This window comes from Silene latifolia, chromosome 11 (assembly GCF_048544455.1).
Source record: "Silene latifolia isolate original U9 population chromosome 11, ASM4854445v1, whole genome shotgun sequence".
In the NCBI taxonomy this organism is placed as follows: domain Eukaryota; kingdom Viridiplantae; phylum Streptophyta; class Magnoliopsida; order Caryophyllales; family Caryophyllaceae; genus Silene; species Silene latifolia.
Genome location: NC_133536.1, coordinates 54,168,975 through 54,181,727, shown reverse-complemented (window position 1 = coordinate 54,181,727; position 12,753 = coordinate 54,168,975). Strand labels below are relative to the sequence as shown.

The 12,753-nt window shown below is 39.3% G+C and overlaps 1 long non-coding RNA gene across 1 annotated transcript; it reads left to right on the top strand.

Annotated features, from left to right (window-relative positions):
* The first annotated feature begins 5,899 nt into the window (after positions 1-5,899).
* On the top strand, positions 5,900-9,807 carry LOC141614855 (uncharacterized). The gene is made up of 2 exons (XR_012529414.1): positions 5,900-6,009; positions 9,619-9,807. It is a non-coding gene; the product is annotated as an uncharacterized LOC141614855 (long non-coding RNA).
* Positions 9,808-12,753: the final 2,946 nt, after the last annotated feature.

Genomic DNA, 12,753 nt, shown 5'->3' with positions numbered 1-12,753 from the left:
CCCATTTTATTTGTGTGATCAAGTATCACTAGTCAATTTGTTGTATGTAATTTAATTAATTTATAAAATGATATTTATGTGATAAATATGCATTAAATTAATTAATTACATGTAACATACTACATGTGACATATTGTGTGACAAATGACAAATTGACAAAATAAAATGGTAGTCCATTTTAAGTGTGTTGGACCGAAATGAAGGGTGTATTAGTTGGTTGTGATTATTTTATTTTATGTGATGAAATAATAAATAATTGAACATATGCATACTAACCTTACACGCCTAAATTGTTGATAAGAGTAAAAGGAAAAGGGAGATTCCATTTTGGCTTGTTCTCCTTGACCCCCACCGGTTTCCTACTCTTTCAATAAGAGATTTGTTCTCTTATTTTCCCATCTATCATTCATTCATACATCACTACATGCAAAGCTAGCTCTATTCTCTCATATCTCTCTAAAACAAGCTTTTAGAAACCTTATAAATTATTCATAAATTCTAATATCAACAAGGTTGCTAGTGTAGTAATAATAACAATATTAGATTACATTTTAAGGATACTAGTGTATTAATCTAGTTAATTAATATACTAGTTTAAGGGACAAGTCTTGGGTGCAATCAAAGGAGAATCTCTACTTTGGGATTTTGGAGGATCATCCAACATATTAAGCTCAAGAACAAGTGAAGGAAGGTGACCTTACTTGTGCCCTATATTTCGAACCATCTTACAATGTAAGGGACATTGTTTTTCTCATAAATCTCTTATTTTGTTATGCATGCACTAGATCTAAAGAACAAATAATTAAGAAGTTAATTAGTTCATTATTAGAGGAGTCTAATAAGAGGTAAATAAACCTAACAAATAGTAGGAACCCATGAATCCCAATTTCATTAGGGGTACAATACGGTATTGAAATATTATACCTGGGTGCTTTCTTTGACATTGGGTAAGTGGGGTAATAAATAGTTATTACACTTCAAAATTTGGTTGATCTCAACGAAAATATTAGAGGGGTCGTTGTCCCAATAGGTTCGGGCTAAAGATGAACTTAACGTAAATTCATCGACCGAGAGTTCTAATTGTAGAATCGGTTAAAAGGGTTAACCCACCAAGATTATATTAGCAAGAGGTGTAGAGGGCCCGTAGGCACACATCCAAGATTTAATATGAATTTTTGGGTCTCGGAATCGTTTATATAATTGGGTGGAGGTCATTATATAAATGCTAAAACATACTTACATGTTTTATATATATTACGATGAATGTTGTTTTTTCCCAGTATTTCGTTGTTTTTTAATGATTTCATTACTCTTACTCATATGCGATATCATTCGATTGTAACACGAGTCTCCGCTAAACCACTATTGCTAACGACAAAGAATCTCTTACTAAAAATGAACCGTATCATAGATTGTGGACTAGCTCCATAGGAATCATTCTATTCCATAGAACTCCATAGGAGTTGTCCTATGTCATATAAGATTAGCATCTTAAATTTCCTAACATACCTATGTGTGATTTCTTGTGAAGAAATATGACTAGAGGTAATGATTAGTCAAAATATGTTTTGATTATATCTTCTATGCATCCATGGTTCAAAAGTCTTATTGCTCAACCTAAACACTTGTCATCAAGCACTTAAGTTGTTAAGAATATGACAATGTTAAATCGGTAAATTGATTTGTTAGAAATTTTGATTGACCAAATCCCACAATAGAGTTCATCCTTGTGAAAGATTAACTAGGAATTTATATGAAGATAAGTTTCCATCAAGTAGAAATTCTTGAAGTGAGTGGGAGCAATAAGAAGTAAGTACCTATCTTAATTGTTAAGGATAGTACTAGGCATGAAAGAGAGGGTGTTAGACACTAAAATAGATACAAACCCCAATAAGTAAAGATCAAGGAAGTTGGTCGTGTGACTCCAACATATTCCTTCTTGAATAATCTATGACATTGACATTCCATTATTACCAATTACCACGTCATGAGTACTTGATACAAATTTGTGGTTTTTGGCATTATCGTGTGACGACTAGCAAGAATAAGTTCAGAAATTTGCGTGAATGGAACTAGGGTAGTTGCCATTTCATCCATGAACATATGAATGTTGTAGTATATTCATTTTAGTTTTGTATTTAGAAATGTATCTCAATAATTGTTATGATGTACACTAACTCTAAATAAGAATATAATTCAAGTTTTTGTATAAAAACAAAGGGGTTTCACTATTATGCAATTAGAACAAGCGTTGTGCCCTTACATACCACGATTAAATTTATGGTGAGACCATACAAATCAAGGTAATTATATTCAAACTAGAAATAAAATGTCATATATACAAGACTCAAGTTGGTGACCCCTATCATCTCTCAATTCTCGATTGAAAATCACATTTAGAAACTAGTTTTGACTAGTCTCCCAAACCATTTGATTGGGAATCTTTTGGTGTGTGCGAATCTTGTATTCAAAGCGAGTTAATTCATGACTTTTTCTGGAAAAGAATTATGAATAGAGCAAAATATTCGCCCAATTTACACTTTGAAGTGTATGGTCGAATATAATTTCAATTAGAAAAGGTTATTACTTCTTCATCTCTTTTACCAACGAATTAGGTAGATACTAGTTGTCCACTTAATGAGGTAAGAAGAGACATTCTTTGAATAACTTCAATGAATGTTTAAAAGGGATCAAAACCTACATATTATATAACCAAAGTATTATTACTTTGTTAAAATGGGGAATAATAAAGTGATGACTTTTATCTGCACCATATAGAGTGTGATATGGTATCACAAGATCACTTTCATAATCACACCCTATCAAGATAAGGTGTATTCGAAAGTTACAAGGAATCCTGTACGATATGATTGAATCTTTACTATAAAGATGGAGATAGTTTCTGTTGCAAATTTGTCTAGCATTTATAATTTTTCCACTAAAACAGAATATAGTTAAAGAAATAAAGTACAATTCTTATGAGATATGGTTAGGCCAGGCACCTAAGTTGTAGCTTGTTTCGATAGTAAACATGTGCTCATTTTCCCTACATGATCACGAGAACAAAGGGTTTGTGTCTCGTGATGCTGTCTGTTAAAGAAATGACGAGTATTTCTTAATGACAGAGTGGGAGAAAATATTCAAGAGCCACAAACTGAGAATAAGACGTAGGAAGATGTTCCTTCTTGGTCAAAATCAGTAATTATTTCTTCGAAATCTAAAGTGGACAGGAGTCATGTTATTTTTGAAAGTAACAAGCCTGTAACTTATTAAGATGCTTTGTCTAGTTTCAACTCCGCAAAAGTCCGAAATGAGCATAAACATGAAAATGTTTATTTAGCCTGGTTGGTTGGTGGGAAAGGGTTTTGCACGCCACAACAACGCTTCATTAAAATTCGAATTTTATAGTTGGATTTAAAAATCATCTTGTATGAGTTTTTAAATCGCAACTATCCTAAGGTAGGAAGAAGTCTTGAGTAGAAGTAAAGGAGTTGAATTGTATGTTTTGATCATGTGATAAACTTTACTCGAATTGTCGAGTAGTTCTGTTTATACATGGAGTTTAGTGGGAGTAATATGGTGTTACTAGTCTTATGTGTAAGGGACATATTGATCATTTTGAATGATGGAAGACTTAGGAGAAGAATAATACATCTCTAACGTATCCAGACCTATAAAGATAGTTCTAAGAGGATATTAGCGTTGAATGAATATTCTTATGTTAATAAGAATCTTGACAAGTTCAAAAGTATTGAACATATAGAAATTGAATCCACATGCTTCCGCTGCGGGATTAATTCATTACGCTAAGATGTATCTGTAACATTTCGTGTTTATGTAGTCTAGTAGTGTGCTTGACCGTGTTAGTTATACGAGATGTCTTTTATATTTTCGTATGACATGTTTGGTGATGGAGGAGTATGTGTTTTGTGTTACTGTTTATCGTATTACCTACTCAGCTTCGTGGCTGACCCCGTGTATTCGTGTACGCCTGTGATGATCCAATTATTGGGGAGCAGATTGACAGGTATTCAGAGACTGATGGGAGCTGGCCGGGAAGAGAGCTTGGATGACCGACTTAGTGCCTAGCTCACCTTAGTCTTTTGAGTAGTTTTATCAGACTTATTATTTGGTCGTATTTGGAGACTTGTTTTTATTTCAGTTGTAATGTCACTATAAACATTATAATAAAGTACTGTGTTTCTTTCCTTTGTTATCTACTGCCTCGGGCTTCCGAGATGGTAACACCATTATTTATCTGAGGAGTCCTAGTCCAGGCCCTTAAATAAATGGGGGTGTTACAAAGTGGTATCAGAGCGAACGATCTTCAGGCCTAAACCAATGAATCCAATGAATATAGGAAGAGTCTAAATAAAATGAACCCCGGGACAAAACTGTTAGGAGCACACTAAAGGTAAGGGATGAGTTAGGGGCCCCCTCACACCGAACCATTGGCCCTCTCGGTTTGACCCGGAACCCCGAGTGCATATGAGAGGAAGGGTAGAGAAGTTGCATGATACTGAGCATAACTCCATATATTATTGCCTAAGTATTAACTGATTGATATGATAATTGTTGCATAAAAGTTGATAGGAGGTTGTGGCATAATACTTGGCATGTTTTAAGATTGATTTATACTTATACATCTATTAAGTTGTGTCAGAAGGCTATGCCTAGTGATATGCGGTTATGTGATCCCTAAGCCATGCTAGATAGACAAGTAAGATAAGAGTAAAAGAATTGGCTAGAATTACCAAAGTGTTTTGTGTTGCAGCTAATCCCTAAAATTCTCTTGTAGTCATGCCTCCAAGAAGGAACACGGTGTAAACATCACCCGGAAGAGTTAGATCAACTACTGGCTGAGAATGAGGCCCTAAAGGCCAAACGATTGGATCCGGGAAAGATGAGTACCATTGTGGCAAGGCATAACCCCACAAAATTCACTGGAGAGGGGGAACCACAGTTGCTGGGGGAATGGTGTAGAGAGTTCACCAATCTGTTTGAACTGTTAGCATGTCCTAAGAGCCGCAGGTGGACCAAGTCGCCCACTATCTTAGGGCCACAGCCTGCAGGTGACCGTGGACCAGGAACAAGGTGGAGATACGAGAGGTTGCTAGGGATCTTGAGACGGGACATGTATCTTGGTTGGAATTCCAAGAGCTTCTGAAGAACGAGTTTATGCCCGAGTTCCAAAAAGCCAAACTTCGGGAGGAGTTTGACACCTTCAAGATGACAAAGATATGACAAAGGAGACTTATCATCGGAAATTTCGACGCTTATCCTCATACATTGATGACTTTGGGCAGAATGAAGCTATGATGGCTATGAGGTTTGAGCGGGGACTCACTATGGACATCAAGAAGAGGCTCACAGCAGCTCCACCCACTACAGTTCAGGACATTTACTTGAGGGCTGGTGCTGCTGAAAGACTCTCGGAGCATCAAGGCCGATAAGAAAGGCAAGGCCGAGAAAAGGAAGTGGAGACCACAAGTGATAATCTTTGGGGCAAAGAAGCGAGTTCGGGCAGATATGGTGGGTACTCCACTAACGGTGCCCCGGGGGTATGAGAGCTCGAGTGGAGGTGGCTTCGGGGGCACCGTGGGGGAGGTAGTTCTGCGGGGCTTACTTGTTTTGGGCGTGGAAAGACAGACACAAGAGGTTTGAATGCCGATCATCCGGGGCGAATCGGTCCCGGTGGATACAGGGGCACCCGTGTGGGTTCGATGGCTCTCGTTCGGTGGGGTCAGGTATAACGATTATCGCACACCTATGTCTGGCTATGGGGGAGGTGCGAGGTCTGGAGCTAGTAACAGCTACCAAGGAAGCTACAACAACTACCGAGCCGTGTCAGTGAGCCGCAGAGTGGGAGCACCAACTTTCAGAAGACTGCAAATGAAGGGAACAAACAATCTGGAGCAGCTTCTTCAAACCAGAGTGGGGCTAAGTCCAGTGGCAAGCTCTTCGCCATGGGCAAGGAGGCAGCTAAGAATGACTCTCATGTGGTGACTGGTACATTTCCTGTTAACTCTAAACCCACCTTTGTGTTGTTTGATTCCGGAGCTACACATTCTTTTATATCTGCGGAACATGCCAGAGTCTTAAACCTTAAGTCATATGATAGAATTGCTGATTCGGTAGTGGTACCTTCGGGGGAGTCGGTATCTTGTGATAGAGTCTACACTGGGGGTACCAATTCGACGGAGAGGTTGTGTTTCACTGTGACCTTATAGAGTTTCCCTTGGGGGGTTTTGAGGTGATTCTGGGGATGGACTGGTTAGGGAAGTACAAAGCTTTTATCGACTGCCATCAGAAGAAGATCTCTTTGAGGGGACCTAAGGGAGTTAGGGTGTCTTATAAGGGGTATGTGGTCAAGCCAAGAGTCAAATTCATATCTCGTTAAAACCCTCAAGTCGAGTCCGAGGAAAGGGGACCGATTAATCTTGTGTCAGATGTGGGATAGTGAGTCGGAGACCCCTAAGGTGTCTGAGATTCCAGTGGTGAGGGAGTTCGAGAATGTATTTCCGGAGGACATTCCAGGGTTACCACCGAAAAGAGAAGTGGACTTTTCCATTGATCTAAAGCCAGGAACTGGGCCGATTTCTAAACCACCTTACCGTATGGGGCCGAAAGAGATGGAGGAATTGAAGAAGCAGTTGGATGAGCTAGCAGAGAAAGGTTACATACGGCCTAGTGTTTCACCTTGGGGAGCACCAGTGTTGTTTGTCAAGAAGAAAGATGGAAGCTTGAGACTTTGCGTGGATTACCGTGAGTTGAACAATGTGACCGTCAAGAACCGTTATCCTTTGCCAAGGATCGATGATTTGTTCGATCAATTGAGTGGAGCCGGAGTTTTCTCTAAGATCGATTTGAGGTCAGGTTATCACCAGTTGAGAATTAAGAACGAGGATATACCTAAGACCGCTTTCAGAACAAGATATGGGCACTATGAGTTCGTGGTCATGCCATTTGGGTTGACTAATGCGCCAGCCGTGTTTATGGACCTGATGAATCGGGTGTTCGGTCCTTACCGGACAAGTTCGTGGTTGTATTCATCGATGATATTCTGGTATACTCCAAGAATGAGGAGGAACATGAGGAACATTTGAGGTTAGTCTTGAAAACCTTGGAGGAGAACCGGTTATATGCCAAGTGAGCAAGTGTGAGTTCGGTTGAAGAAAGTTGCTTTTAAGGCCATGTGATTTCCAAGGAAGGGGTGTCGGTTGATCCTAGCAAGATTGAGGCAGTGACGAGATGGCAGAGTCCTAAGAATGTGGGTGAGATCCGAAGCTTCTTGGGGCTAGCAGGTTATTACCGAAGGTTTGTCAAGGACTTCTCAAAGATCGCCAAGCCATTGACGTCCTTGATGCGGAAGGAGAACAGGTTTGTTTGGGATGAGAGTTGTGAGGAGGCGTTTCTAACCCTCAAAGAACGACTCACTACAGCTCCTATCCTTGCACTACCAGATGGGAATGATAATTTCGAGGTGTATACCGATGCTTCCAAGAAGGGTCTGGGGTGCGTATTGATGCAAAACGGGAAGGTAATCGCTTACGCTTCTCGACAATTGAAGACCTATGAGGAGAATTACCCTACTCATGATCTGGAGTTGGGGGCAGTGGTGTTCGCGCTCAAACTATGGCGACATTACCTTTATGGGGCTACCTTCAAAGTGTTCTCCGATCACAAGAGTTTAAAGTACATTTACACACAAAAGGAGTTGAACATGAGACAGAGGAGATGGATCGAATTGATTGGCGACTATGACATGGAGATACTTTATCATGAAGGGAAAGCGAATGTCGTAGCCGATGCCTTAAGCAGGAAATCCATCCATGCTTTGAGCAGTGCTAGATCTAGAGTGAGGATGCATAATGAGCTGCGAGGGATGGGAATCCACGTGATCCGGCAAGGAGAGACTCTTGGGGACTTGACCGTTGAGCCGAGTTATATGAGGAGATCGAGAGCTACGACGTAAAACCGATGCTAGAATTCGAAGTGGCGCAACACGAGAACAGGCGAGAAGGCGGGTTGATTCCGGGTTTGTTATCCATGCTGATGGTAGTCCGAGGTTTGGGGGACGGTGGTGTGTTCCTGGATAATGATGAGTCAAGAGGAAGATTCTTACTGAGGCACATGCCACGCCATACTCGGTTCATCCTGGGGGAGATAAATTATACAAGGACCTTAGGAAGACCTTTTGGTGGCCGAATATGAAGAGGGAAGTTCTTTGAGTTCGTAGCTCGATGCTTGACATGCCGTGAGAGTGAAGGGTGAACATAAGAGGCCGCAAGGGAAGGTTCAACCCCTAGAGGTGCCAGAGTGGAAGTGGGAAAGCATTTCCATGGATTTCATTGTCGGGTTGCCTCGAACTCAGAAAGGTAACAATATGATTTGGGTGATCGTGGATAGGCTAACCAAGTCGGCTCACTTTATTCCCATGAAGGATACTTGGAGTAAAGCTGAGTTGGCCAAGGCTTATGTTCAGTATGTGGTGAAGCTGCATGGTGTACCCAAGGACATCATTTCCGATAGAGACTCCAGGTTTCTATCCAAATTCTGCAGAGTTACGATCACTAATGGGTACTCGATTAAAGATGAGCACCGCTTTTCATCCAAATTCTACGGATGGTCGACAGAGAGGACTATTCAGACGCTCGAGGACATGTTGAGGGCTTGTGTTTTGGAGTTCGGCGGGTCTTGGGAGGATAGACTGGGGTTGATTGAGTTTTCATACAACAACAGTTACCACGCTAGTATTGGGATGGCTCCATTTGAGGCTTTGTATGGCAGGAAGTGTAGGAGTCCTGTGTGTTGGGATGATAGAGCTGATGCGGTAGTTTTGGGACCAGAGATGATTCAGAGATGGTTGCACAGTGCGATCATTCGACGAAAGATGAGGGCTGCCCAGACCGGCGAAGAGCTACGCGATGCTAGGAGAAGCGACATTTCTTTCCAGGTGGGGGAGAAAGTACTTCTTAGAGTGTCTCCGATGAAGGGAGTGATGAGATTCGGGAAGCGGGGAAAGTTGAGCCAGAAGTTTATTGGGCCATATGAGATCTTGGATAGAGTTGGAGAAGTGGCATATCGACTAGCTCTACCACCAGCTTTAGCCAGGGTACATAATGTCTTCCATGTTTCTCAGTTGCGGAGATATATGAGTGACCCTTCGCACATTTTGAGCCATGATGTGGTCGAGGTGGACGAGCAGTTGACTTACATCGAGACGCCTAAGGAGATCTTGGACAGGAAGGTTAGAAAGACCAGGCACGGAGAGACTGCTTTAGTGAAAGTGTTGTGGTCTAATCATAAAGTGGAGGAGGCTACCTGGGAAACCGAGGCCGCGATGAGAGAGAGCTATCCACATCTGTTCGCTTGAGGTAAGTTACGGGACGTAACTTTCTTTTTAGGAGGGTAGAATGTAACATTTCGTGTTTATGTAGTCTAGTAGTGTGCTTGACCGTGTTAGTTATACGAGATGTCTTTTATATTTTCGTATGACATGTTTGGTGATGGAGGAGTATGTGTTTTGTGTTACTGTTTATCGTATTACCTACTCAGCTTCGTGGCTGACCCCGTGTATTCGTGTACGCCTGTGATGATCCAATTATTGGGGAGCAGATTGACAGGTATTCAGAGACTGATGGGAGCTGGCCGGGAAGAGAGCTTGGATGACCGACTTAGTGCCTAGCTCACCTTAGTCTTTTGAGTAGTTTTATCAGACTTATTATTTGGTCGTATTTGGAGACTTGTTTTTATTTCAGTTGTAATGTCACTATAAACATTATAATAAAGTACTGTGTTTCTTTCCTTTGTTATCTACTGCCTCGGGCTTCCGAGATGGTAACACCATTATTTATCTGAGGAGTCCTAGTCCAGGCCCTTAAATAAATGGGGGTGTTACAGTATCATCATTCTTAAACTTCGTATACTTGGAGTATGACGAGAAGTTATAAATCGAATCTTTGAGAGAAGTCTCTATATAGCCAAATAGTTCATTATTTAGTACTTAGGAAGTACTAAAGATACGAAGCTAAGCATTTAGAAATGAGATGGATTTATGGGCAAGGAGTTACACAAAAACCATATTCTAAACACATAAGGATGGTTAGAGAACAATCTTGGCTATATTATTTAAGGAGGATATCTGCTAGAAACATCCTAGGCAGTTGAACGATGAAATATACACAACGAAAATTGAGTACACTTGCAATAATGAGATGTGCAAGAAGGAGGGGATCATATTAGGATTCGGTTTTATGAATTGGGGAACTATGGTAGTTCGCTCTAATAACCGAAGGTCCTATACCTACACACTGTGAGGACAGTGGGAGTTATTTAAGGCAAGAGATCCTATATCTAGATTGAATCTAGACACGTACTCAAAAGGTTTTTATAATAAAGATTATACATAACAATGGGAAATAGTATATTGTAAGGTTAGGAAGAGTGCAAGGTATTGCTGAGACTTACTAACCAAAGGCCTTTTCACAGGCTTAACATGATAAGTCATGTCATTTCAATTGAGTTGAAATGTGAAATTATATACAAAATGGAATATGGATTATAGATTATGTAGTAATTGATATTGTATCAATTTTACATATGTGATAATGCATTCATCGTTTGAGTTTTATTTTAAACTCTTTTATTGCTTTGTTATATCCAAGTAGGTTGTATGGACAACATTGAACCCTATTAAAGTGAACTGGATTAACTTAGTATTGGCCCCTAGTTGCTTATATGAGGTGACGTCTCGAAGTGACTAGAGTGTGATGCGATTGATGGCAAGTTCAAGTGTCATAGAGTCATATGGGATGACTAGTCGATCACATAGGCAGACTGTATGGGACACTCTGTCGGGCAGTGACCGCTTATAGAGTTCTGGTAATTTTTATAAAGCCTGGTCGTGGCGAGAGCTACTATAGTATTCTTATGAGTCAATTCTTTGACTAGAGAATGTTCGCCTAAGTTGGCACAGTTTCTGAATGACTTTGATTTATGCTCTACGATTTTCGTAACTGAAGTCAAATGGGTATCTTTTGGGTCATGATGAACTGTGGCTATATATAGGGAATAGTGCGATAGGAATTGCCCATCCCCTTGTTAGGGTTATCTAAAATCTCAGGACCACTCGAGGAGTAGTGAATTGAAAATGCGTGGCCACGCTCGGAAGGTATCTACGGTAGATAATTCCGGTCAAACAATTACTCTCCACATCGAGGAAAACACTCAAGATATGATCAAATGCAAGTACGACCTGCAAGACACCTTGCATTGAGTGGGAGATGATGTAGGACAAGAGAATTGCTGACGCACACTTGTCTCGGACAAGTGGGAAATTATTGGAGTAAGTGTCCTCAACAATAGTGCGATCACATTATTAAATCTCATAATAAGAATACGTAAGGGATGATTCAATTACATAGTCAACTGATCAACATTAATCGGTAATGATTGGCTAACTAGAGTTTGACATTACTGTTGTTTGACGGTGGTGATCAGTTGATTCCTTAAGGTCACACCTATAGGACAGTACACCTATAGGACAATTCCCTTGATAGATAAGTTGATTAATTGTATATCGATACAAGTTAATCAAATCCTTAAAATTGAACAATTTGTGAGTAAGAATAAGTATCTTATTGTAATTTGATTAAATAAGATTCACTTTAGTAATTAAAAGATTTTCTTACTAAAATTGATTATTGTTTATGAAACAATTAAATTAAGAATGATTGATTAATTATAATTGCAAAATGTTGTGAATTATATTTATATAACCCATTTTATACTTGTGATCATAAATTACTAGCTAATTTGTCATATGTGATTAATTTATTAAGAAATGATATTTATTTGAATAAATATGCATTAAAATTAGTTATGGGCATGGTGTATGACACATGACCTAACAAATGACATTTGACAAAATCACAAACATAAAATGGATGTCCATTTTATGTATGGACCGAAAAAGGGGAGGACTTATAAGTTAGTGGGTGTTTTATTTAATTGTTAAATAAAACACAATCATAACCTACACTAACTAGCCATTCAAGCCTACATTTTATGGGTAAGACAAAAGCCATGCATTGGCCTCTCTCCCCTCCTCTCACCCGGCCTCCCAAGGCTCAATAAGAGCATCTTTTGCTCTTATTTTTCATTCTTAAACAATTTTAGGATTTTGACTTAAAACCTCTCTTATTCTCTCTAAAACTTGTTTTTAGATCTCATAAAACTGTTCATCTAATTCTAATATCACATAATAATATTACTAGTGTAGTAATATAAATATTATTAGAATTAATAAGGATCACTAATATATTAATCTAGTTAATTAGTATATTAGTATTAAGGGTTTTTTTTGGGTGTAACAAGAGGAGAATCTCTATACTTGGGATTTTGGAGGATCATCCAAATTAATTAAGCTCAAGAACAAGTGAAGGTAGGAGACCTTGTTTGTGCCCCAAAAATTCGAACCATATACAATGTAAGAAATGTGATTTTCTCCGTATTTTTATTCATTTTGTTATGCATACAACTAGATCCACTAGTAAATAAATTATGGGTAATTTATAAAATGATTAGATGAGTCTAATATGGGTATATGAACCTAACAATATATACATATATAATGAGGGTAGAGTTTCCATAAGATAATATACTCTAGAATATTCTAAGATATGGACATCCATATAATATTATACCATAATATTTCATAACACTCCCTCTTGGATGTCCATCACTGAAGAA